The 26,090-nt window shown below is 45.7% G+C and overlaps 1 long non-coding RNA gene across 1 annotated transcript; it reads right to left on the bottom strand.

The window, feature by feature from the left end:
* Window positions 1-1,541: 1,541 nt before the first annotated feature.
* On the bottom strand, window positions 1,542-26,090 carry LOC147106371 (uncharacterized). Its single transcript, XR_015081438.1, has 3 exons — window positions 25,674-26,090; window positions 11,781-11,890; window positions 1,542-2,534 (listed from the first exon to the last, which is right to left on the bottom strand). It is a non-coding gene; the product is annotated as an uncharacterized LOC147106371 (long non-coding RNA).

Below are 26,090 nucleotides of genomic sequence, written 5' to 3'. Positions count from 1 at the left end.
CGGATTGGGCAGACGCGGGCGATGCCTCCGTTGACTGGTGAGCGAAACCTTCAGGAGGCTGGAACGCACGGAACAGTGCGTGCCATAATGCTACGACATTAACAGAACGGAGGGTGAAAAGTTGCTGTGTTGATCTGTGATCAGAGCAACTTCCACGTGTTGATCGCGGCTGCAGGATGCCCATTGGACCCGTCCTCGATGCATACAGCTTCAATAGACATTTGCATTTGTTAAAAGGGAAAACTGGAGAAAGGGCGGCAACGGTCCAGGTTGTTGTTGCTTTCAGGAGGGGTTAACTCTGCCTGGAGGGCGGCAACACTTGTAACAGTTGTAGATTTAGGAGAAAACAGCCGGGAGGGCGGCACGCCTTTTGTTCACGCCGAATCGTGTAGTAGGTAACACAACCAGCAGACTGAAGGGCTGGTGAGTCATCGGCGGAGAAGGAGTCGTCGTTTTTCACGAGGGATGAGTCCTCGTGGTTTGCGAGGGATAGGTCCTCGTGCGCGAGGAGTGGGTCCTCGTGTTTTGCTGGGGTGAGTCCTCGTGGTATCCCCGCAGGGCGCGCTCCGATTTTGTGGGCCCGAACATGCTGTACCCCGCGCTTGGAGAGATGTATACTTGCTGTTGCTTTGGACGTAGAGGCGGACGATCCGTGTGGCGGTAGGAAAAATGAGTACGGGGACCGTAAGCAAGTGTGTGGTCGGCGCTGCATCGATGTTCTCGTCGAATGGGGCTTCTACCTTTATAAAGCACGGGGGAGACTGTGGCTCCCTGGATTGCGGCAGTGACAGCAAAACGGCTGGTGCTTCCATGGCGTGCTTCTTTTGTGAAAATTGCTCACAAAAAAACGGAGTCCGGTTGAGTTTTGTCCGTGTCAAACGGGATCTGCTCCAGACTGCGCTTACCTTGCGAATACGTTCGCAAAGATGGGGTCGCCTTTGGAGGAATCGGTGTTAGGCGGTTGCTGTTCCGTAGTTGTTCGTCGGTTGTGCGTTGGTCGTCTTGTGGGAAGACGAGGTTCAGGCGTGCGTTGCTACCGTGAAAGTCGTTCACAGATACGGGTTCACCAATTGTAGTGTTGGAATTGATGAGCTCCCGTACTCACGTCGTTGGGTCACCAATGTAGCGTTGGCGGTCGACGGTTGCCGTTGGGCGTGCTGTACCTCTGTGAAGACAAGGGTCAGGCTGCGCGTTGCTACCGTGAAAATCGTTCACGGATACGGGGTCACCAATTGTAGTGTAGGAATTGATGAACTCCCGTACTCACGTCGTTGGGTCACCAATGTAGCGGTTCATGTAGGTCGCCACTAAATAATCGAGTTCGACTTCGACGAACTATAAATAAGTTGTTTATTTACAGGAACAGGTTAAATACAACAGGTAAGATGGCTGACTGTAGGAGCACCGTGGTGTAGGTCTTTCCCCAGCAGGGACGCCACGAGGACTAACTAGAAACTTCCCAGCTCAACTGCCAGCAGGTTCCAAGCTCAACTGCCAGCAGGTTCCGAGCTCTACTGTTGAAAGGTTCCGAGCTCTGACGTCAGAGTACAGGAGAGAAGCCTGAGTATAGTAACAGCCACATACAGTAAGGTAAGTTAAAGGGAATTATGTATATCCATGTAAGGGACAACCGGTGGTACCGCCACAGTATCTCTTTTAAAAATAACATATTTACCAAAAACGTTTTATAAGTACTTTCACTTTCATCTTTCAAGGTATTAAAAGGTAGAAATGTTGCCCGGCAGCAGATTGAGAGAGGGACACAGATAGGGCCCAAAAGCCTGGGACTCGATTTAAAATGTTGCCCGGCAGCAGATTCACAGAGGGACACAGAGAGGCCCCAAAGCCTGGGACTCCATTTAAACCGCCTGGCCCAAAACAGCCCTGGCAATGCCGGGCTCCCCCCAGCTAGTATTGTTATAAAACAGCACGTTCTCTGACTCACCTTGAGCAATGCCACTGCTAGCAATATTATAAAATAGTGTACATTTCCTGTCTGTCATACTTTTAGATGTCTGTCCTACTTTGCATGCCATGCACTAATACAAATTTTTGTGTCACACATTTAAAATAAAGTATGGAAGACAATCAATTGGAATATACAAGAAAGTGCTCCAGGAATAGAATACTAGAGCTATAATATCTACAACCTCTTAATTGATTCCCAGAAGCGAAGCCAAGATTTTGATTTGCATGATAATTAACCTTTGAAAGAACCAGTATTTACTTAACATCAATTAGACTTTGTAACCTTAAATGGACACAGCTGCACTTTACCTGTAGAATTGTGCATGGTACAACACTCGTCTCCTGAGCAACGCCACAGGAGATCTGCTAGTATATTAAAAATTATGTAAAAGTGATAGATCAAGGAATCAGCATCACAGTGTTGTAACCATATCTCCACCCCATTATCCGTTGAACATGTCTCCCTACTGGGAGTAAGTGTACCCCTTGATGTTCTTAAAGCTGGTCTTGAATGGAGTGGAATAAAAACAGAAAATGTTGGAGATACTCAGCAGGTCAGGCAGCATCTGTGAAGAGAGAAACAGAGTTAACGTTTCAGGTCGATGACTCTTCGTCAGAACACTGAATGGAGTGGAATACCCTTGAGTATAGAAGATTGAGGGGCGATCTGATTGAGGTGTTTAAAATGTTAAAAGGCCTCAATGGGATAGATACAGAGAAAGTACTTCCTCTGATGGGAGAATCAAGAACAAGGGGACGTAATCTTAAAATCAGAGCTAGGCCATTTAGGAGGGAAATGAGAAAACACTTTTTCACACAAAGGGCAGTGGAAACCTAGAATTCTCTTCCCCCAAAAGGCTGTGGATGCTGGGGGTACAATTGAAACTTTCAAGACTGAGATTGATAGATTTTTGTTGGGTAAGGGTATCGAGGGATATGGAGCTAAGGCGGGTAGATGGAGTTGAGGTACAGTCCAGCCATGATCTAATTGAATGGCGGAGCAGGCTAGAGGGGCTGAATGGCCTGCTCCTGCTCCTACGTATTGAATGGTGGCCAGTATTAGAAGTACATGGACTTCCATCTTCCATGAGTACAGAGAATCACTCTCTTTCTTGTAGGCTCTCTTGAAGGCTTCTAAAATGGATGGAGGATAGTTGTAACTTGCTAACAGGGAAATACCCAGAGCCAGGCTTCACACGTAAAGGTTGGATGCTGATATATTATTCAAGTGGAAAAAATGTAAGTTGTTCCAGCGGGGAGCTGTCAACCATTTTCTATTCCTTAATGCATTATGTATCTTAAATAAACAAACATATCTGACTCAGTCATCTGCATGTCTTTTAGCTCTGACTAGGACTCGGGGGATCATGACACGTACTTTTCCGCTACATTTGATGGAATTCGGGTTGACTGTTCTGCTGGCAGTGACATTTTAATGTGTGCTTGGCATATTCATGCTGACTTACTCCCTCCTTTACTTTTCAGAATGTGTTATTGTTTCTTTATGTTAAGAGAAGGGAACGGCAGAGATGCTTCACTTGAAACAAATGCTGGATTGTTCCCACCACACTGCTAGCTTTTCTTACTGCTGCAGTACTCATTACCGGGGGTGCAGATTTGTGTTCCAATAAAATATTTTATCATTAAGGTCTGTGAGGAATGGCAGCGAAAGGAAAAAAGAAAGACTTGTACTTCTATAGCGCCTTTCACAACCTCAGGACGTCCCAAAGCGATTTACAGCCAATGAAGTGTAGGTCCAAATTTTCCTTACCTTGGCAGGTCCGGTGCGGCCGGTCGCGACCCGGCTACTGGCTCCATCCCGTTGTAGAAAATGAACTTACTTTAATGGGGCCTATTAAGCCCGACCCAGCACATTACCCGGCCCAATTAGATGGAGCGGGTCTGGTGACGTCATTCATGACGCGTTTGCAGCCGGGATCCTTAAAGGGACCATGGCCACATTAAATTTGAAATTTAATCTAACATAGTGGGTGTTGAATCTTTACTGTACAATAATATAATAAAAGTTATATATGAGTGATAAAGAAATATTTAATTAAAATTATCATTAAGTAATATGAACCCATCTACAAATACGATCAAGAACATAATTTAAAAAGTACATTAATTGGGAAGTTATCGGTGCTTTAGTCACACATCTACAGACTTTTGTATCAGCAACTGGTACAAATAAAAGATGTGTGTGTATAGGTAATATATAAAATTAAGCAGATTTTAAATGTAATTGTAAAGGGGTGGATTTACAATCTACAATCAGTGGAAGAACTGCAGAATCCCTGACAAACAGTGTAAGTGGTGCTTACAATGCATTTCTGGGATTTCTGTAGCTCTTCCGTTGAAGTTAACAATGGACAAGTGAGTAAACCTCCGCAGAAATTCACCCCAAAGTCTCAGGTTGAAAAATTAAATTAGTTATATTCAGGGACTGAAAGCAAATTGAACCAGTAGAATGAGTGATGAGAATGAAATTGTTATGGTTGATGACTTGATTTAACCTGTAACTGGACAATTACAGTATACAGTGATAAAAACCTGACAAGAAACAACACAAAAATATATTTAAATGGTATATGTCTTTTTTTATAGTGTAGATCAATTCAGTGCAATTACTGTTGAGTTGGAAGGCAACAGCCGAGAATGGCCAGTGAAAAATGTATTTCCCTCACCATCCAGGGTAGGAAGGGAGCCTTCAGCACTCACATCCCTTCAGGATTTTCCAAATTAACATTTACCAGTAGCTTTTCAAGTAGAACAGAATCTCCATCAATCTGTTAGCTGATGTAATCAACATGTTTTTATTTGGTTTGTTTTCCATGCTGTCCAGTAATCAGCTGGAGCAATGGCCACAGAACTCACGCCTCAGGTTGACAGATGTGGTTCCCGAGCTGCGTGAACCCTCGTGGCCATGCAGGGAAATTTAAAAAGTAGGGGGATAAGTGCCTGTAAAGTACCCCATAATGATTTCAATTGGGCCGCCCACCGCTGCAGGTCGGGTCGGCTCTGCGATGACAAACGTGCCTGGGGGAAAGGTGCGTGGGAGCGAGATGACAGCGGGTTCCCGACCTGCCATCAAAAATAACAACGTTCCCACCCGACACGCCACCGATCGCGCCCGCTACCACCCTGGAAAATTCAGCCCCTAGTCACCGTTGTAATGTAGGAAACACGGCAGCCAATTTGCACACAGCAAGCTCCCACAAACAGCAATATAATAATGACCAGATAATGTCTTTTAGTGATGTTGATTGAGGGATAAACATTGGCCAGGACACCGGGGAAGAACTCCCCTACTCTTCTTCAAAATAGTGTCACGGGATCTTTTACATCCACCTTAGAGAGCAGACGGGGCCCCGATTTAACAGCTCATCCGAAAGATGGCACCTCCGACAGTGCAGCACTGGAGCGTCAGTCTAGACTTTTGTGCTCAAGTCTCTGAAGTGGGACTGTGAAGCCACAACCTTCTGACTCAGAGGTGGTAGTGCTACCAACTGAGCCATGGCTGACACTTAGAGGTACTGTCCATATTATTCCAAAATCTTACACAGGCACTAGAAGGCAGACAATGTAACTCCATTGTTCAAAAAGCGGGAAAGGGATAAATAAGGTGAATATAGACCAGTTAGTCTCACATCAGTGGTTAACAAAACAGCTAGAAACTATAATGAGGGAGAACATCAGTGAGCGCTTAGAGAAAGTAAGGGCTAATGAGACACAGTCAACACGGGGTTGTCATGCTTGACTAATTTAATTGAATTTTTTGTGGAAATTACTGAGCAGAATAAGAAAAGGAATTAAATGGATGTGATACACTTGATAATGTGCGACATAAGAGACTTGTGAAGACTAAGGCCCATGTTATTAAAAGGAAAGCAGTGGCACGGATAGAGGAATGCCAGAAATAAAGAAAGAAGGCAGAGAGTAAGTGTAAATGGATGTTTCTCAGATTGGCAGGATGAAGCTATTGGCATGATCCCAGAGATCTCTGTTGGGGCCTTTTTTGTTCTCCATGTACTGTACATAAATAATGTAGGCATAGGTACAGAGGGAATAATATCAGCATTTTTCCAAATTAGGGGGCATGGCAAGGTGTGAGAAGGAATGCAGGAGAATACAGGAGGACATAGATTAGAATTATAAGCAGATGGGTGAAAAGTGCAGTTCAATGAATATACATGTGAAGTTGTGCATTTTAGCAAAAAAACAGAAAATGAAATTGTACCTTAAAATAGGAAAAGGACGATCTTGGATAACAGATAAACGGATGTAAATTTTCAGCTTCTCCACTTCACCATTGCCCAGCCATTGTAGAACCCGTTGGATTTTCATTCAATTGAGTTCAATAGAATTAGATCAGGTGGGTTCTACAACAGACGGGCGATCTGCTCCTCCAGGTTACTACCCAGAGGTGATGATGTAAATGTGCTGCCTTCCTTTAGGAATTTATGTTAGTTTTCCAGTTAATTCAGGGGTTTGAGTAATTTGGGTCGATTTCCATTGTGTGCCGCCACCTAGTGGATATTTGGTACCTAGCAAGTGCAGTAAAGTGCAGTAAAGTAAACTACTGTATATCTCAGACCTGCAGCTCGACACATGGTCTGGGAAGTTATTTTCTTGTTACGCTCCGGCCTTGGACGCTATTTGTCTGTAAGTACTTGAGAATGTTATAGATGATAAGTGTACACTATATTTTGCAGAAAATGTTTAGTTTGTAACCTTTCTCTGTAAGCAAACCTGCACAGCTAGCCATGAAGTGCTCGCTCTCTGTCTAGCTGGTTAACTTGTAGCTGTATTTTGATACACTATGTACAGGGCTAATTTAAAGTGAATGTAAGAGAATGCCTTTCAGTTTGCTAAATGTATATTCACAGTAAGCTGTGTTTCCACGTGTTTTGGTAAGTTACATGCCAAATGTATTGTGTTGCTCAGGCTTACCTAAATTTGTCTATGCATATCAGTTATGTGCTTGTGTACTAATGTGTGCTTCCATTTCTGTATTGTATTTCAGTTTCACAATAAGAATCTTTCAGTAAAGTTTACAAGAAAAGTCAAGCCTTGTGATTTTTATGGGAAGATATCAAGTTGTTAGCTGCCTGTCTAGCTCTGCATAGGAATGCGCTGCAAGGGCAGAATAGTGAAAAGACAACAGCACAGCAGGCTCAAGCACAAGAAGATACCACTCAGCTACCATGAGTCTACGCTCAGGAAGACAATATAACATAGAGGACGTCGACCAGCCAACCGAGAAGCATGGGCCTCTTCGAGCAAATGATGCCAAGTCACAGTCCTCTAAAGCATCCTCTAGATCATCTCGGCGGTCCAGCAGACCGTCGTCATCGACAGCTTCTGCAGCCGCCAAAGCACATGCTAAGGCAAAAGCTGCCCAGGCTCAATTGTCCTTCACTGAAAACGAAGCTAGTGTGATGAAGCAGAGAGCCGACCTCGATGTTAGTGTGATGAAGCAGAGAGCTGACCTCGACGCTAGTGTGATGAAGCAGAGAGCTGACCTCGACGCCAGTCTTCACATTCTCCAAAGCCAGAGAGCTGCCGCTGCCGCTGAAGCTGCAGCTTATGAAGAAGGTGAGGAGAACGAAGGCGGGGAGCACAGCCATGAACCATATGTTCCAGAACAGCCCCTCAGTCCAGTGCAACGTACAAGTGAGTATGTTCAACAACACTCCAAATTGTTCTTCAAGGAAACATCCAGGTATCTCGACGCAGAACCAGCTACTCACCACAGTAACAAACAGCCTGTTTTCGGAGACACTGAGCTTAAAAGAGAAGAAACAAGTAAGACTTACCTGCAGAGATCTCCACAGCATTCGGCCAATCCAGCCAAGCAGTCCTCACCCGAGCCACAAGGTGCACAAGACCTCGCTAGGTACCTCATCCGCCGAGAATTGTTAAGTTCAGGTCTTCTAGAATTTGATGACCATCCTGAAAATGATTGGTCATGGAAAGCGTCCTTCCTGAGTACCACCAAGGACTTGAATCTGTCAGCCAGAGAAGAACTAGATTTGATGACAAAGTGGCTCGGAGCTGAGTCGTCAGAACAGGCGAGGAGAATTCGCTCAGCGCACGTCCGCAATCCCACAGCAGGCCTCAACCTGGTTTGGCAACGTCTCGAAGACTGTTATGGGACACCAGAAGTCATTGAACACGCACTGCTTAAGAAGATTGAGGACTTTCCGAAGCTAACCGACAAAGATAATGTTGAGCTTCGAGAACTGGGTGACATTCTCTTCGAACTGGAGTGTGCTAAGGGAGAAGGTTACCTGACAGGCCTCTTGTATTTAGACACAGCTCGTGGGGTAAACCCAATAGTGGAAAAGCTCCCCTACAACCTTCAAGAGAAATGGATAGCTAAGGGATCCAAGTGCAAGGAGGACTACGGAGTGGCATTTCCCCCCTTCCCTCTCTCTTCTCCAGGTTCGTCCAACAACAGGCAAAGGTGAGGAATGATCCAAGTTTCACTTTCTCCACCTCCAGCAGTTACGCTCCTTCGAGAACAGAGAAACCCACAAAGTACAGCAACAAAGCCGCTGTGAGCGTGCACAAAACAGATGTTCCAGCTGAACCCTCAGTCAACCAATCCAGTTCTGCTGGGAATAAAGTGGATGACCCAGATCGTCAGTGTCCAATACACAAGAAGCCCCACCCACTCAAAAAGTGTCGAAGCTTTAGAGGCAAGCCTATTGATGAGCGCAAATCATACCTGAAAGAGAATTGCATCTGCTTCAGGTGTTGTAGGTCGACTATGCACATGGCAAAAGACTGCAAGGCGACAATCAAGTGCTTCGAATGCAACAGCGAAAAACACATCGCAGCCCTGCATCCAGGTCCTCCTTCTTCGACCACCGAGAGTGCTGCGGTTGACAAAGAGGATAGCGGGGAGCAAAGCGAAAGCGCATCTTCTTCAGTCACCTCCAAGTGTACAGAGGTTTGTGGAAATGCAAGCAGCCCACGCTCATGCTCCAAAATCTGCTTGGTTAAAGCATATCCTGCAGGGAGAAAGGAGAAGGCAATCAAGATGTACGCAGTGCTTGATGAGCAAAGTAACAAGTCTCTAGCGAAGACAGAATTCTTCAATCTCTTTGAAGTCAAGGCCAGCGCGGCTCCGTACATGCTAAAAACCTGTTCAGGGACAACAGAGACTATGGGTAGGAGAGTTGGCAACTTCATGATTGAGTCCATGGATGGGAAACTACAGCTTCCCCTCCCCACCTTAATTGAGTGTGACATGATGCCAGATGATAGGACGGAAATTCCCTCCCCAGAGGTCGCACGCCATCAGCCCCACCTACAGCCAGTTGCCAACAAGATTCCAGCTGTGGACCCAGACACTCCAATCCTCCTGCTCTTGGGAAGAGACATCTTAAGGGTGCACAAGGTGCGTGAGCAAATCAACGGGCCCCACAATGCTCCTTATGCGCAGCGGCTTGACCTGGGATGGGTCCTCGTGGGTGGAGTTTGCCTGGGAACAGTCCACAAACCAGCGGATGTCAACGTCTATAAAGCAAACGTGTTGCACAACGGTCACACATCCTTTCTCAGCCCATGCCCAAACAGGATCCAGGTAAAGGAAGACTATGATGGCATGACGCAGCATCATAGGTCAACCTCCTCTGCCTGTGAGGAAGAGGCAGGCCTCACTGTGAACACAGACAGCCTAGGATGCTCAGTGTTTGAAAGGTCCAAGGATGATGACAAGCCAGCACTATCCGTGGTCGACAAAGCTTTCCTAACCATCATGGAGAGGCTCATCGGTGTTGCCAGGCGTATTCTGGATGCTATGCTGCTTCGGACGGGACCCACTCGTCTCACACACAACGTCTTGAGCACTCTCATGGCTGAAGTCATGGGGATCATGAATGCAAGACCCCTGGTGCCGGTGTCCACTGACCCAGACATGCCTGCAGTCCTCACCCAAGTGATGCTCCTGACTCAAAAGATGAGCGCTACTTCAGCCCCCTCTGGAAACTTTGACATGGCTGAGCTGCACGGGAAGCAGTGAAAGCAAGTCCAGTGTCTTGCAGACACTTTTTGGAAGAGATGGAGAGGAGAGTATTTGTCCACCCTACAGAGCCGTAGGAAATGGACAGAAGACAAGCCAAATGTCAAAGTGGGAGATGTTGTCTTGCTGAAAGACAGCCAAGCACACAGAAATGAATGGCCAGTGGGACGGGTTGTCAAAACTCTGCCGAGCAGGGACAAGAGGGTCCGCAAGGTGGAGGTGAAGATTGTCAAGGAGGGTACTGTCAAAGTGTTTCTGAGGCCAGTCTCAGAGATCATAGTCCTCCTTTCTGAAGAAACCTAGAGAAAGGATTCTGAGTATGTTTGCAGCAAAAGGACATTTTCTTTAGGTTTTATTTTGTACCTGTAGCGGTACAATGGAATTGTACCAAGCGGGGAGTGTGCTGCCTTCCTTTAGGAATTTATGTTAGTTTTCCAGTTAATTCAGGGGTTTGAGTAATTTGGGTCGATTGCCATTGTGTGCCGCCACCTAGTGGATATTTGGTACCTAGCAAGTGCAGTAAAGTAAACTACTGTATATCTCAGACCTGCAGCTCGACACATGGTCTGGGAAGTTATTTCCTTGTTACGCTCCAGCCTTGGACACTATTTGTCTGGAAGTACTTGAGAATGTTATAGATGATTAGTGTACACTATATTTTGCAGAAAATGTTTAGTTTGTAACCTTTCTCTGTAAGCAAACTTACACAGCCAGCCATGAAGTGCTCGCTCTCTGTCTAGCTGGTTAACTTGTAGCTGTATTTTGATGCACTATGTACAGGGCTAATTTAAAGAGAATGCCTTTCAGTTTGCTAAATGTATATTCACAGTAAGCTGTGTTTCCACGTGTTTTGGTAAGTTACATGCCAAATGTACTGTGTTGCTCAGGCTTACCTAAATTTGTCTATGCATATCAGCTATGTGCTTGTGTACTAATGTGTGCTTCCATTTCTGTATTGTATTTCAGTTTCACAATAAGAATCTTTCAGTAAAGTTTACAAGAAAAGTCAAGCCTTGTGATTTTTATGGGAAGATATCAAGTTGTTAGCTACCTGTCTAGCTCTGCATAGGAACGCGCTGCAAGGGCAGAATAGTAAATTTAACCCCACAGATTTTTTAAAGCTGGATTGCAGGTGGATAAAAAAACCATAAAATGCAAAATGGGATTGTGGGCTTTCTCTACAGGGGCATTCTCATTGAAACCTATAAAATTCTGACAGGGCTTGACAGACTGGATGCAGGGAGGATGTTTCCCCTGGCTGGGGGGTCTAAAACGAGGGGTCACAGTCTCAGGGTACGGGGTAGGACATTTAGGACTGAGATGAGGAGAAATTTCTTCACTCAGAGGGCGGTGAACCTGTGGAATTCTCTACCACAGAAGGCTGACTCTAATCACTGTGGAGGCCAAGTCACCGAATATATTTAAGAAGGAGGTAGATAGATTTCTAGACACAAAAGGCATCAAGGGATATGGGGAGAGAGCGGGAATATGGTATTGCCATGATCATATTGAATGGTGGAGCAGGCTCGAAGGGCCGACTGGCCTACTCCTGCTCCTATTCTTCTATGTTTCTATGTTTCTGTTGACTACAAAAGCAAGGAGGCGATGATCAATCCATTCAAGACATTGGTTAGTATTAAATAAAAACAGAAAATGCTGGAGATACTCAGCAGGTCAGGCAGCATCTGTGAAGAGAGAAACAGAGTTAACGTTAAGGTCGATGACCTTTCGTCAGAACTGGGAAACATATGTGGCTGTGATAGCGAGTTTTGGTAGATACCTGATCAAACACGAGAAGGGAGACAGAAAGAAATGAAGATGAACAAGGTAAAGGAGACAAACGGAAATCCCGTCGAAGAGAAGAGCAGAACTTCTTCAAGGTGGGCATTCCTGGAAGAGAGGTAACAGTGAATTAAACACTAATACAAAAAGAAAATACTGCAGGTGCTGGAAATCTGAAATAAAAACAGAAAATGCTGGAAATACTCAGCAGGTCAGGCAGCATCTCTGAAGAGAGAAACAGAGTTAACGTTTCAGGTCGATGACCTTTCGTCAAAACTGGTTAGTATTGTTTGCAGTCTGGGATGTCTCATTATACAAAGCATATTAGAGCCATTGTAAAGGTGCAACATAGATTCACTAGGATAACAAAGAAAAAAAGTATTTGCATTTATGTAGTGCCTTTCCTGACCTCAGGACTTCCCAAAGCGCTTTACAGCCAATGAAATGTGGTCACTGTTGTAATATGGGCACATTTCTGCTGTTGTCTATCCAGTGTCTCTGACTAGGAAGTGTGGATGTTGGGCAAGGACAGGATCTTGCTCAGCTGTGATGCCTTTTAAGGTCAAATAGCCCACTGACCCTCACTGTCCAGGTTCACACATGGAAAATGGACAATTGAATGAGGTGCTGGATGGCAGCCAGAACCTATAGTTAGGAAACACTACTTCACTCAAAGAGTGGTAGAAGTGTGGAACTTCCCCCTACACCCACCCCACCTCCCCCCCACACACAAAAAGTAGATGCTAGCTCAATTAATAATTTTTAAATCTGAGATCGATAAGCTTTTGCTAGCCAAATGTATTAAGGGATATGGAGCCAAGGCGGATGGATGGAGTTAATGTATAGATCAGCCATGGTCTCATTGAATGGTGGAACAGGCTCGAGGGGCTGAATGGCCTACTCCTGTTCCTATGTTCCTGTACAGTACCTTACTCCAGCATGAGTCACCAACCTCAAAGAAGGAGGGGGAGAAAATATTAGAACTACACACATAAAACTTGTGTAAGAATCAATATGCGTCCTCTATTTTCTTGGCTACATGCATCCACAGTGATTAGAGTCAACCTTTAAGTTGCCTTGGACCTTGCAAGGCTTTTGTACAAATTGAAAGACACTGTAGGCCGTTTAAAGAAACGCAACAGTAGGTACATTAGGCGAAGCAAGGATTAAACCTAATATTAAACTGCTCTTCGGGACAGTGTTCTGAATAATCAGTTCGTAAAATATTCATGGCAGTTCAATATGAGAAATGCTTGGAGACATAATTAATTTAGTGCAATATGATCTGTGGTATTCTTTACTTCTGCAAAATGCTTATCATATTTATACCTCGGCACTGCTCCGAAGGTGATATTGCTGGAGGTACCAAATAAAAAAATCAGCAACTTTATATAAATATTATCAAGAAATACAAAACAGGGAATAGTGGTTTAACCAGGAATTAAGTCAATGAGTGATACTAGGCATAATAACTGAAAAAACATATGCGTAAAGGAGCTAAAGGCAAATTCCATGGAGTAATCCACTTAGTATTCCATTGTGTATCATATTTGCATCACACTGTTAGATTAATCCTACTTTTAAATAAGGGATCTTTCAATACAATTGGTTGGCAGACAGAAAGCAAAGAGTTGGAATAAACGGGTCTTTTTCCGAGTGGCAGGCAGTGACTAGTGGGGTACCGCAGGGATCGGTCCTTGGACCCCAGCTATTCGCAATATATATTAATGATCTAGACAAGGGAACTAGATGTAATGGCCCCGATTTTCGGCTTGTGTGGGAAATGGTCGGGTTTCCCCGAATGTGGGGTTTCTGACACACATAAAAAAGTGTCAGCCAGCTCCACGCAATTTTCCCTCAAGTGGCCAATTAATTCCCAGCATGTGGGAAGCCTTGCTAATTGTCCAATTCGAGTCAGAAATCCCCACAGTATGATGTCATCATTCGTGGTGCTTTCAAGGCCCATAGCAAGCACTGCATCCTCTGAAGGCTTCCAAATGAACCATACAGGATGGCAGAGGAGCCTGCAGCAGCTGTGGCCAGTGCCAGACACCGAGCTGCCTTCAAATTCGACGAGGCTTCACTGCAGGCATTATTGGATGGGGTAAGGGCCCACAGGGAGGTCCTCTTCCCTAGGTCAGGGAGGAAGAGGCCTCCCACTGAGAACAATGCTGCATGGATGCAGGTGTCAGCAGATGCCAACTCGCTGGGAATCACCAGAAGAACCTTGGCATTACATCTCTAACTCCTTCCTTTGCTCCCCCACAGTACCATCCAGAGCCCCCATCCTCACTGTGGAGGAGGAAGAGGCTGTGCAGCCAGACTCCTCAGAGGAAGCTCCAACCTCTGAGGGCGCAGCGTCAGCAGAAGTAAGCGCACCCAGCACCAGCGCAGACACTCACACCTCGGGGGGACCTTCGGGACATAGAGTAGTGTTGCCACCTGGTGTTTCACAGCTCACAAGTGAGCCTCAGCAGATTCTGGAGACAGGGACAGCAGTGGAGAGTCCTCGTCGGAGGGCGCAGGACTCTGCCAGCTCAGCTCAGCTGCGCTGCATGTCGACCCTTTGCCTCTGGGTCCATCCGCAAGAGAAGAGGTGATGCATCTCCATGCACAGATGCAGGAGTCTCTGGCAGGTTTTGTCTCCAGGGTCGCTGCGAGTGTGGAGCGAATGGAGGAGTCCATAGCAACCATGAGCAGAGCCTTTGTGGAGTCATTGGCGCATGAGCGCATCACCATGGAAAGGCTGGCAACCTCCATGGAGGAGATAACTCGCCAGGGTACGGAAAACATGGTGAGTGCTCATAAGAGAATGACATCTCTTGAGGAGCGTTGGCCATCTGTTGAACAGAGAAACCAGATCTTCATGGAAGTCCTTCTGAGTAGGACTGCCAGTGCAGAAACGGGTCCCACTGGCCCCCTAAAGCGCAGCAAGGTGCTCTCAAGCCACTTCCAAGCGCTGGCCCCTTCTGGCCTGTGCAGCTTCAGGTGAGTGAGCAGCAACCTGGTGCTCCTGGTGCGGATCCTGCTGTTCCTGGTTCTGCTGCTGCCACCTCTGCTGCTGGAGATCCTCTAATGGCAAGAAGGGAAGGAAAAAAAGGTGTCCCATGCTTCTCGTAGATGCCTCCGCTGAGGAAGCGCTGAGTGAGGGTGGCAAGAGGGGCTTCCCAGGAGATCGCATTAGAGAAGTGTGTGAGGCTCCAATCTTCCATAGCTGTGCCGAAGCCTTGAAGAAGTAGCCCCAAACCTGCAACAACAAGGTCTTTCAACATACAAGTACTGTCCCTTTAAATCGCAGCTTCTCCAATTGACCTGCAGCTGACAGCAAGCAAGCCAGCAAGCTTCACGCCAGGTCTCAGCAGCGGGGTTCCCCGCAGGCGTGTTTCAGGTGGGGAAAGCCCCAAAGTCGCAACGGCCCCGGAAAATCTACCTCAACAAGCTGATAATTGCTCATTAGTTCTCCGACAACCAGTCCCGCCAGCGGTGGCCGGGACTGAAGCGGGTCATGCAGAAACGGCGGTCCGAAAGTCAGACGGGGCGGGGAATCCCGACCCGCTTTTTCGCCAATTTTCGGCCCCCGGCCGCATGAAAAGCCGCCCGACGGCAGCCAGAAAATTGACCCCAATATCTCCAAGTTTGCAGACGACACAAAGTTGGGTGGCCGTGTGTGCTGTGAGGAGGATGCCGAGAAACTCCAGGATGATTTGGATAGGTTGGGTGATTGGGCAGAAGCATGGCAGATGCAATATAATGTGGATAAATGCGAGGTTATCCACTTTGGTGTCAAAAACAGGAAGGCAGATTATTATCTGAATGGCAATAGATTGGGAGAAGGGGAAGTGCAACGAGACCTGGGTGTCCTTGTGCACCAGTTGCTGAAGGTAAGCATGCAGGTGCAGCAGGCGGTTAAGAAGGCAAATGGTATGTTGGCCTTCGTAGCGAGAGGGTTCGAGTACAGGAACAAGGATGTCTTGCTGCAGTTGTACAGGGCCTTGGTGAGACCACATCTTGAGTATTGTGTGCAGTTTTGGTCGCCTTATCTGAGGAAGGATGTTCTTGCCATGGAAGGAGTTCAGCGAAGATTCACCAGGCTGATACCTGGGATGGCAGGAATGACGTATGAGGAGAGATTGGGTCGATTGGGCTTATACTCGCTGGAGTTTAGAAGAATGAGAGGGGATCTCATTGAAACTTATAAAATTCTGACAGGACTGGACAGACTAGATGCAGGAAGGATGTTCCCGATGGTCGGGGAGTCCAGAACCAGGGGTCACAGCCTAAGGATAAGGGGTAAGCCATTTAGGACAGAAATTAGGAGGAATTTCTTCACCCAGAGAGTGGTGAACCTGTGGAATTCGCTACCACAGAAGGCAGTAGAGGCCAATTCATTAAATATATTCAAGAAAGAGTTGGATATATTTCTTAAGGCTAAAGGGATCAAGGGATATGGGGAGAAAGCAGGGACAGGGTACTGAATTTGGATGATCAGCCATGATCGCATTGAATGGCAGAGCAGGTTTGAGGGGCCGAATGGCCTACTCCTGCTCCTATCTTCTATGTTTCTAACAACAACTCCCATTTATATAGTGGTTTTAACACAGAAAAATGTCTCAGGACACAGCGTAGATTAAAATGGATTGCTAAACCAAAGTAGGAAATATTAGATGGGGTGGTGAAAACTTGGTGAAAGGGGTGGAAGATCATAAATGAGGAAAGGGAGGTGGAGAGGTGGAGAGATTTAGGGAGGGAATTCCAGACATAGGGCCTAGACAGCTGAACGCACAACCGCCAATGATGTGGAAAATGGAAGTGGGGGTGGGGGATACATTAGAAGCCAGAGTCAGAGGGGCTCAGAGTTCTCGGGGAGGTTTGTAGGGCTTAAAGAGGTTACAGAGATAGGGAGGGACAAGGCCATAAGGAAAAGTAAACATGTAGTGTATGTAACCGTTCCACCTTTAAGAGAACTATTTTAGTAACCGTTCCACCTTTAAGAGAACTATTTTAAGAGTTGCACTACTTTATCTTGGCTGCTGTATACTGTAATACCGACGGTGACCACACCGGTATATAAGTGCTGTGTAATGATTTATTGGGCAGTTCCGCCCTGACCTTCGACTAGTAAAGACCTGTTAAAGTTTACTCTTGTGGTCTGTGTATTAATTCTCAATATAACACACAGACTTAACAGTGGCGACGAGTACGATCTTACCCTGCGGCAGAGATACATCCAAGGCAGTTTAACGGGCGTCGAGAAGAGGCATCCGCCCTCATCATTCTGCTGAGAAAAGACTCGGGTCTGCAGAGCAAAGGAAGAATTCTGACACGAAGCCTTCCATCAGCAATAGGCAGTGATCATCCCTTCTATCACGGTGGTGGGTAAGCCGATCAGCGACGAGCAGCAAGTCGGCCACGTTGACTGTGAGTAGGGGAGAAAATAAAAAAACGGAGGATATAAGGGCGGAGAACTCGACCACGGCCGGGGAAAAGAGCCGGACAGAAGTCGGGGCCAGAGGCGCTGAGACTGGGGCAGCGTAAGGCACGGAAGCTGCGGTGAATGCAAACGCAGCCGGTGTGAGAGACCGGGCTACAAGCGGGCTGGGAGACGCAACAGCGTCGAGAGAGAGCTCGACCGCGACCGGTGAAAAAGGCCGGGCAGCTACCGAGGCCGCGAGGCGCAGCGACCAGGACAGCGTAAGGCGCGGGAGAAAACAGCGGGCTGGGAGACGCAACAGCGTCGAGAGAGAGCTCGACCGCGACCGGTGAAAAAGGCCGGGCAGCTACCGAGGCCGCGAGGCGCAGCGACCGGGACAGCGTAAGCGCGGGAGAAAATTAAAAAAAACGCGGAGAACTCAGCCGCAGCTGGGGGGGAAAGGACCGGACTGCAAGAGGGGCTGGGAGGCACGATTTGAAAACCGCTGGGGAGGGCGAACGCAGCAATACGGCAATCGCCATTACAGCCAGCGGGGGAGAAAGGCAAACGCGGGAAGCCGCCATTTTCGTAGGCGGGGGAAGAAGACAAGCGCGGGAAGCCGCCATTTTCGTAGGCGGGGAAGAAGACAAGCGCGGGAAACCGCCATTTTGAAAAAAAAAAGAAGTTAAAGAAAAATTTCTTGTTGTTTCTCAAGAAGATTGCGAGGATGCCTAAGCGTGGTAACATCAACGATTTCGATCCCGATGTTGAAGATTGGGCCACGTATGTAGAACGCATAGAGATATATTGTAAGGCAAATAAAATATCAAATGAAGATAAAGCATTAACCTTACTAAACTCAATGGGTGCGAAGACATACGGGCTATTGAAGCATCTTCTATCACCAGCTAAACCGGCGGATCCGACTTTCGCTAATATTGTTGCTGTCCTGAAGAATCATTTGAACCCCACACCGCTGATGTTAGCAGAACGATTTAAATTTTATGCGAGAACGCAACTGAAAGAGGAAAGCAACGCGGAGTACTTAATTGAACTGCGTAAGTTAGCGAAATACTGTCAGTTTGGGGAAAGACTGACAGAGGCACTGAGAGACAAATTCGTGTGTGGATTGTCGAAAGAAGGAACACAAAAGCGGTTGTTTGAAGAGAATGATCTTACACTTGATAAGGCTGTCACTATTGCAGCATCGCACGAAGCCGCAGCGAGAGGCACTGTGGAAATGCAGCTGAAGGCAGCGGTACTCAGCGTAGATCAAATGGCTTTGGGTACAACGAAATGTTATCGTTCTGGAAAGACAACACACGATCAGAACCAATGCTGGTTTAAAAACCAGGAATGTAGAAAATGTGGCAAGCTTGGTCACATAGCTAAAGTATGCCGGTCAGGAAAGAAGACCAGCAACAAAAAGTCACCACAGGAAAAGTGCAGAAAGGTACATAAGGTGGCTGAGAAGAGTTCGGATGAACAGAATTCGGATTCAGACTCCAACAGCAAGGAACTGGGTAGTCTGAGAATTCACAATGTGAGTAAGGAAGCTGACCGACAAACTATCTGGGTCACACTGCAGATAGCAGGAGTCCACGTGAAGATGGATTTGGACACTGGATCGGCGTTGACGGTCATGAATAAGCAAGATTACAAAAAGTTATTCACACATATTCCCCTACGGGATACGGAGATAGTATTGCAGACATACACGGGGCAAAGAGTATACCCCATCGGAAAGATAAAAGTCAAGGTGGTACACAAGGGCAAAGCACACCAAGGAATGGACATATATGTACTACCTGAGGGAGGTCCACCACTTCTGGGACGGGAGTGGATCAGGAAAATAAATATGGACTGGCCCTCCCTAAAAGCAATAACAGTAGATTCCGGGAAAAAGAAAGATGTCAAACCTGAACGATTGTCCAGAATATTGGATGAGGGCATATGCAGCAGTGACAGTGACAAAGCAGAGAGTGAGAACTTGGTGAAGACAATCAGCTCAGACTCTGGAACTGATGATGGTAAGACCAGCCCATGGGCAAAAGACAAGTCTAAAATGGACTTGCAGACTAATGATGGAAAAACGAAGGAGTGCATAAATGCTTCAGGAGGGAACAAAGTATCAGAACAGAATTTCACTGGACAACAACAACATAGTTTGACAGAGAATCCTGAGTCTGTCCAGTCTACAGACATGCACATTTCTGAGGAACACCGGGCTCGAACTCAACTCAATTTCAAACTACAACAGCAATTAGAACAAATGATTCGCTGTTTTGAGCAAGAGATGAATGCAAAGAAAAAGTTCTTTGACACAGAGTGGGAGAATCTGGAAAGACAGCAGAAGCAGCTGATTGAGAAAATGGAACAGGAACACACAAACCGTCTGCGCGATGAGGCCAAACGAATCAAAGCTGAGCAAGAAAGGGAATATGTCAAATTCATCGATCAGTTGAAAGCTAAGAAGAAAGAGCACCCTTTTGTGAGCAGTTTCAGCAGTAATAAGCCACTCGGGATTGGTGGCAGAGGCAAAAGCTGAAGTGATGGAGGAAATGGAAGACAATAGAGAAGAAGCAGAAGATGATGACTCATCTGAACCATTATCACCCCTACCAGGTCACGCACGTGGTCCCTCCGAACTGAGCCAAATCAGTCTGGAAGTAGAAAAACTTCCCAAGGTACTCGAGCCTTTAGAAGTCAGCAATGCTGGTTCTGAAGTTACGAAAGTTCAAGCTGTTAAGTCCAGTGAAGGACTATTAGATGAGTCACCCCAGCAACGAGAGCCTACTACACCACCGAGAACTACTACACCACCGAGAACTACTACCCCACCGAGGCGTTATCCGGACCGAGTCAGGAAGCGCAGGAGGCGCCTCCGCAGAGACTGAATCTGTGAACTGTTTTTACATGAAGTTGTGTATATATGTTATGATGTTATGTTTAATGGGGAATATATATACTGTTAAGCTAAAAAGGGAGGATTGTAGTGTATGTAACCGTTCCACCTTTAAGAGAACTATTTTAGTAACCGTTCCACCTTTAAGAGAACTATTTTAAGAGTTGCACTACTTTATCTTGGCTGCTGTATACTGTAATACCGACGGTGACCACACCGGTATATAAGTGCTGTGTAATGATTTATTGGGCAGTTCCACCCTGACCTTCGACTAGTAAAGACCTGTTAAAGTTTACTCTTGTGGTCTGTGTATTAATTCTCAATATAACACACAGACTTAACAAAACACTCGGATGAGAATTTAAAATTTTGGGCTTTAGTGGACCAGAGATAATGTAGCTCAGTGAGGACAGGGTGATGAGTGAGCGGAACAGTGAGGGATAGGATAGGGTAGCAGAGGAACATAGGAACAGAAGTAGGCCATTGAGCCCCTCGAGCCTGTTCCACCAATCAATGAGATCAGGGCTGATCTGTGAACTAACTCCATATACCTGACTCATACCTTTGGTTAACAAAAAGCTATCAATCTCCGATTTAAAATTAACAATTGATCCAGCATCAGTTGCCATTAGCGGAAGAGAGTTCCAAACTTCTACCACCCTTTGTGTGTAGTAGTGTTTCCTAATTTCACTCCTGAAAGCTCTAATTTTTAGACTGTGCCCCCTAGTCCTAGAATCCCCAACCAGCAGAAATAGTTTCTCTCTAACTACCCTATCAGTTCCCCTTAATATCTTGAAAACTTCAATCAGATCACCCCTTAACCTTCTAAAGTCTAGGGAACCCAAACCTAATTTGTGTAATCTCTCCTCGTAACTTAACCCTTGATGTTCAGGTATCATTCTTTGGATCAGCAGACGTTTATAGGGTGGAGTATGGGTGGCCGGACAAGAGAGCAGTGGAATAGTCGAGTCATAGTTCAGCTAGTGGCAGCACTCTCACCTGTGAGCCAGTGTTGTAGATTAAAGCCCACTGAAGGAACTGAACACAATCAGGGCTGACACTTCAGTGCAGCACTCCACAATACCACTGATGGTTATTCTTGAAGTCTTGTGATGTGACTTCCCAACATGTAGTTAGGGCATGTACTGTCGCCATAAGTGAGGCAGGCATCAGTAAATCTATATCATGAAAAAAGCTACCAGCCATTTCTCCACATTCCATGTCAGAATTATTTATTGTGGAAAAACAGTGGTTAAAACACTATCCATTTTGGAGTGTGTGGGGCGGAAATTCCTTTAGGCCTGTTTTTTGGGGCCTAAAATGTGCCCTGCTCACACAGCGTGCGCCCCAACTGGGAAATTAGGCCTCAGATTGGTCAACTTTCAGGCGCACTTTGGGCACGAGGCATTGGCCCCCGAAATTGGCTCTCACTTCGCCAGTTTTACATCTGTAAACCGGGTGCAGCGGCGTCCAATTTCTAACCCCTTTATTTCCTTAAAATAGTCATGATTTTGGCAGTGGCACCCTAATTAGAATTAGATTGGTTTCACAAAAACTATATTAAGTGATTCATCCGGGCTCTGACACAACTTATTTTGACACTAAACTAGACCGTTATTGCTTAAGGGCAGTATATCATTTAAGTAGTTGAACACTACACAATTATCTAATCCATGTCGTCTATTCATTCTTTTAATAAATGATCTACCTCGGTCCAAAGATGTCTCCATTATAAACATTCACGCTGCTCTTTGAGCTATTCAGCTGTCTTTAAGAATGGAGAAAGGTACTGTACCTTCAAATAAGCATTCAATCCAGCCCAGCACTGGGTTATTAAATTAGCTCCTGTGGTCCTAACCTTGGCACCAATGATTATTAGTCTCAGTCACAATAAGGTACTCCAAGCAGAGCTGACTAAATTACATTTGTGGTGGTATAATAGAAAACAGAAGGGGAAAGAAAGATAAAAACAAGGGATATTTCAGGCAAGCTACATAATCAAGCTGTGTGTCATTCCTACCTGTTGTTTCGAGCGAGCTGCAAAACATTTCGGCAGGGTAATAACTATTCATAAGCTGCGATTTCATTTGGCCAGGCTAAAATTATGAACTTAGAACGCTGAAGAAACATTGACCTAAAATGATTTTAACAGCTATGCTTGTACTTAAAATAGGCAGCAGGCCTAACAGTTTCAGTCAACAGGACTTACTCCTGAATGATCCTCGTCTAAGAAGCCTATGGCACACGGAGCAAGTGACGTATGGGCCCATATTTGAATCTGTGGTGTCATGTAGATTGCTTTAGATAATGGATTCTCACTTGTCATCATTAAGTAGCGGAATTTCTTCCCTTAATAATTTTACTGAACATTCAGCATGAGTAAAAATGGGGAATCCTATTTTGTGCTAGGCTGAGGGATGACCTGATAGAGGTCTTTAAGATAACGCAAGGGTTTGTTAGGGTAGACGCAGAGAAAATGTTTCCACTTGTGGGGAAGTCCAAATATATAGGGGTCATGAATATAAGATAGTCACTAATAAATCCATTAGGGAATTCAGGAGAAACTTCTTCACCCAGAGATGGCTGAGAATGTGGAACCCGCTACCACAAGGAGTGATGTAAGAAAACTATTAGGCACTTGGTCTAAGCGTTAAACAAAGCTTTAATCAACTGTTTTACAACATGGAGGTGTAGTTGTGTCCTTCACTAGTTCCTGTTAAGAATGTCCTGCGCAAGCTGGGCCCGTGCCCGAGTATTTATACTCTCCCTGGACAGCGCCACCCGTAGGCCGCTCAGTATTATTTCATAAGTCTTTCTTTCATGAATGGCTGATTCATGTCAAGGAGTAACAACAGAAAGTGCTGGAAACACTCAGCAGGTCAGGCAGCATCGAGGAGAGGAGAAACAGAGTCAACGTTTCGGGTCGAACCTTTCATCAGAACTGGAAAAGTTTAGGGAGGAGAGATTTTTAAACAGGGACAGGGAGGAGGGGAGGAAAGAACAAAGGGAAGGTCTGTGATGGGATGGAAGGCACAAGGAATAGTTGAGGCAAATAGCATAGATGCATTTCAGGGGAAGCTAGATAAGCACATGAGGGAGAAAGGAATAGAAGGATAATTTGATGGGCTTAGATGAAGTAGGGTGGGAGGAGGCTCGTGTGGAGCATAAATGCTGGCATAGACCAGTTGGGTCAAATGGCCTGTTTCTGTGCTGTACACTCACTCGATGTAACTTTTTCATTACGATTGACAGAACAAACTCCATCCTTAATTCAGAAGCTGGAGATTTTACAGTTCCCCAATGCTGATTCTCCAACACGGCACTCCCAATGACAGCAACAACAGCTTGTATTCATATAGCGCCTTTAACATAATAAAACATCCCCCGGCGCCTCACGGGACAGTGAGGAGCTTGGCATTTACAGCCTTTAGGTTAAATATTCAATAAGCTGCGCAACTTCAAGGAATGCACAAGTTGGCTTCCTAAAGGTATGCCCTAAGCTCTGGAATTTCCTCTCTCCTCCTTTCGGATGCTCCCTAAAGCCTATCTTTTTGACCAAGCTTTTGGTTACCTGTCCTAATATCTCCTTATGTGGCTCGGTGTCAAATTTTATTTGAGAACGCTCCTGTGAGGCGCCTTGGGATGTTTTATTATGTTAAAGGCGCTATATGAATACAAGCTGTTGTTGCTGTCATTGGGAGTGCCTTGTTGGAGAATCAGTGATGTCGTGTTGTAGCCCATCTCTGTTCCTTTCCAGCGCTGCTCCCTGTTGAGAGTGAACCTACTCCAAAGGACATTTGGAAAACGAAAGGCCTTTACCAGATTAAGGAGTTGGCGATTGTAGCATTTCTCAAACTGCTGAGGAGAAATTTCTGAGCTCTCACTTCAACAACATTACAGATTCCTCAACATACGTTTGGAGCCATAGGCCCCGATATTTAGGGGGAGGGAACGGGGGCAACTTTTAGCAGGTGGGATACGTGGAAATATGGGGAACGCAGAGAGGAAGGAGGGAGGGAGAGATCACTGGGGAGATCACGGGATAGGAGTTGGTGGGGGGTGGGGAGATCACGGGTTGGCATCGGATTGCGGGGAGGCTGAAAATCGGATCGTAGGAGGGTCGGCTGATCATGGGGAGGGAGGCAGATCATGGCAGGTTAGCTTGGGGGGGTGGTCAGGGAAGCATTCCTGTTCCTCCTGGCCCACAAGCAGTGCTGGAATAGCATTTACCCATTGGATCCGGGAGTTCTCGTCTCCTTTCAGCTGCCGGGTTTCCTGAGCTGTTTATGAGAGCTTGCTGTGCGCAAATTGGCTGCTGAATTTCCTACGTTACACTAGTGACTACACTTCAAAAGTGCTTCATTGGCTGTGAAGTGCTTTGGGACATCCTGAGGTTGTGAAAGGCGCTATATAAATGCAAGTCTTTTCTTTTTGCATTTTATCATAAAATTAACATGTCCATTTTAAACCTAACAGAAATACATTTCCTATTTGTGAAGAAGTCCAAATAAGGCTCGTTCCACGATGTTTATATTGATATGAAAGGTGAATGGTTTAGGAATTGTGCATAGCACTATATTTATGAAGCATCACTATGTATTATCTTGTTTACACAAGTTGGAACAGAGAGATTTATTTATATTTTCTCTCTTCATTCTCGACCGCCAGCATTTCTTCAGGCTTCTATGTGGCAGGCAACCAATAATAAACATTGACATTTAGCAAAAACACAATACGGCCTCAAAGCACAGCGGCCAACAATGTCTCATTGCCATATCCAAGAGGCAGAATGAAAAGAATCACTGATGTAACAGAAACTGCAGCCCTGATTCTTGGAGTCCTAGCAAATTCAGGGAGCGCAGTACAGCTGACAGAACGGGCAGGCTCAGTCTGAAACTACAGAGGGCTGGCCTCAATGGAAACGGCGAGAGCAGCTCTTCCTATCCCTTTTAATAGGCTCCCACAGCATGAGAAATGAACACAGAGAGACGGTGGAGTGGTGCGATTGGTGCGAAGAGGGACGAAAGTCCTGCGAGTCAGCAGTTCTTAAAGGGCTGCTGCACATCATTAAAGTGGAGCTGATTATTTTTTGTCATGGCACAAATGGTTATTAAAGCAACACTCATTGTTTACTGGGCCAAACTTACACCACAAAGTTGATACAATGGGCCAACATTTGCGATTGGAGGCTTCCAACCTGCAAGAATTCTACGAATATACCTGGTGGCCTGGGAGATACGGCGGATTGCGAACCTAGGCTTCTCCGGGTCCATGCGGACAGAGGTCCCCATATCCGAGGGACGCAGGTGATTCATAAGCGCCCCTGTGATCACGTGGGCTGGCCCAATCAATAAAAGAAGGGAATCCCCATTCATACTCATCGGAGTTCCGTACGTACGGAACTTAATAAGTATGAATCGGGATCACTTAAAAAAATACACCAACACATGAAATAAATTTTTTTTAAACATTACATATTTAAAATTAATTAAAATGCCATTTAATTCAATATTTTAAACAAAAATGTAATTTTGGAAAAAAAAATTATGTTTTTATGGGGCTAAAAATAAACTTACCTTATTGAAGAGTATTTTTAATCTACAGGAAACTCTTGTTTAAACGGCATCTAAATGTCCAGAATTCTCTATTAACCGGCAAAATTCTCACTCCGAAAACAACACCTCAATAACTGGAAATGTTGCCGAGTCCGAGTCTCCCGCGGTGGCCGAGTTAGTCAGTGGGGGTAGTTCTCCAAACTGCCACTACTCGGCTTCTTGGCACTGTCGGAAGTCCGAACACCTCAATAACAGGAGTCTGACTCGTTGTTTGTTAAAAATAGCCTCGGTAGATAACCCTCTCCGTCATCCGGAATTTTTAATCAACCTGCACCATCCCGGTCCCGTCGGTGCCGGATACCAAAGATTTTCCTGTATAAATGAGTGATACAATTTTATTTTTCTATTTTTTAAAACTCTTATGCTGGTAAAAGTAGG

Source organism: Somniosus microcephalus, chromosome 16 (genome assembly GCF_052327205.1).
Source record: "Somniosus microcephalus isolate GS21.2 chromosome 16, FLI_Smic_1.0, whole genome shotgun sequence".
In the NCBI taxonomy this organism is placed as follows: domain Eukaryota; kingdom Metazoa; phylum Chordata; class Chondrichthyes; order Squaliformes; family Somniosidae; genus Somniosus; species Somniosus microcephalus.
This window is presented reverse-complemented; position numbering and strand designations above follow the sequence as displayed.